General features: G+C 47.9%; 1 pseudogene; it reads right to left on the bottom strand.

The window, feature by feature from the left end:
- On the bottom strand, positions 1-1,103 carry LOC121743844 (annotated as a pseudogene).
- Between the last annotated feature and the right edge of the window lie 886 nt (positions 1,104-1,989).

The raw sequence follows: 1,989 nt of genomic DNA on the forward strand, positions 1-1,989 counted from the left end.
TCCTCAAACAATTATGGTTTCCTTCAATCTATGTATACAAATTTGAATGAGAAAGGGAATGGATTGACTTTTACAATGCAGAATGACTGCTTTATCAACACGAACACGAATGAGGCCAAATTAAATCTCTACTAAACACACGAGGATGTACCAAAACCCAATCTACTCTTACCAATATCAAACTCCCAGAAATGATTCTGCAGCAAAATATTCCCAACAACAGAGGCACCCGGCCACGCCGCCGCCGCAAATCCAAGGCACTTCACCCCGGGAGCAGCATCGATCACGTAGCTCTTCACCGGCGGCTCGAACCTCGCCCCGTCCACGAAATGCAGCACCAGCCTCGGCACCACCGCCGCATCAAACCCGGTCGAGTTGAAGCAGTACTCAAGCGATATCCAAATCGAGCCGCTTGAAAGCCTGCAGCGACTGCCGCAGAGCAGCCATCACGGGCTGATAAGCCGGCTGCGTCAGCACCGTGAGGCTCGTCCCCGAGTCCACGATCGCACCGCCAACATCGCTCAAGTCCCAAACCTCGTCCGGGATATCGAGCATGATATCCCCGACAGAGATGCCTTTGACATTGACCGCGTAGAACGGATTGATCACACCCAGCACGAGCTCCGTGTATCGAATCCTCGTCACGGAGATGTTCAGCTCATTGTGGGACCCGAATATGAGATAGCTCGACACATTCTCCGGGCTCAAGTGGTCGACCAGGCAGTAGGAGAACTTGCCCCCGAATTTTCCCGCGGCCTTCACGGCCAGCGAGTAGTTGCTGTATCCCAATCCCATCACGCCGTCCGCGGCCTCAAAGCTCTGGCCGCGGGCAGACTGGCTGCAGCCAACGAGGACGTCATGCAGCCTGGCCTTCCTGCCGTTGGCCAGACTGAACGTGACAGTCTCGTTGGCGAATACGCCCAGCGTGGCTGACCCATCCGAGTACCTAATCATGTGAAAGTAAAAGAAATCAGGCTAGTTCAAGGCCAATTAAACAGTAGAGGCATGTGGTAAACCGCCATTATTGCGATGTTGGATTTAGGTAAGAGCTGTAATGACTACACCTGCAAGAATTTGCAGGGTTGCTCACACAAAATTGTACTACTACTAGTCAGCATTTATAGCGATGAATATTTAATTACGAAGGTCCACATTTTTCTGTGCCGTATACATCCTGATAGGGGGAGATTATTATTCAGCTAGTCACATTTGCTTTGTAATTTAGCGAGCAAGAATAAATGAATGTTTCTCTCTAAGATGGTAATCGAGAGAGGTGGAGAAAGATTGGTTAGTCATTTGATAGAAAGAAGTGTATAGAGAAATATTTCAATGTTTGTTTTTCCCTTATGTTACAAATGTTCATTCACCCTAGTATTTATAGGGTGAATGGGAACATTCTAGTACACCAATAAATGTGGTTGGTACTTTACAACACTTAGGAACTCTACACTACTTAATGTGGGTGGCATATTAATGTGGGCGGCATATTAATGTCATCTTCTTTTCCAACACTCCCCCTCAAGTTGAGTAACGGTATTCCCGATACTTAACTTGTCAAGGAATTCTTTGAATTTTGTAGGACTCAACGCCTTGGTGAGAATGTCTGCCAGTTGTTCCTCAGATCGGACAAATGGGACTCGATAATCCCGCTTTCAAGTTTCTCTTTGATAAAGTGACGATCGACCTCCACATGTTTGGTCCTATCATGTTGTACGAGATTTTCTGAAATGCTAATTGCAGCTTTATTGTCACAGAAAAGTTGACTCCTCCATGTCGGTGGGAATCCAATTTCTGTTGTACGAGGGGACTGTTTTGCAAAAAATGGGGTCTTCTCCTAAAAAACCCTAGCCGTCCCCCCCTTTCACTCTCCAACTCCATTTCTGCTCCCACACCCGTCGACTCCCTCTCACCGTCGGCCTTCCCAGCCGAGATCGTAGACCGGTGGTCACTGGTCCCTCCTTCCCCCTCATTAATTTTACCTTCCATCCA

Source organism: Salvia splendens, chromosome 8, assembly GCF_004379255.2.
Source record: "Salvia splendens isolate huo1 chromosome 8, SspV2, whole genome shotgun sequence".
Lineage (NCBI taxonomy): Eukaryota > Viridiplantae > Streptophyta > Magnoliopsida > Lamiales > Lamiaceae > Salvia > Salvia splendens.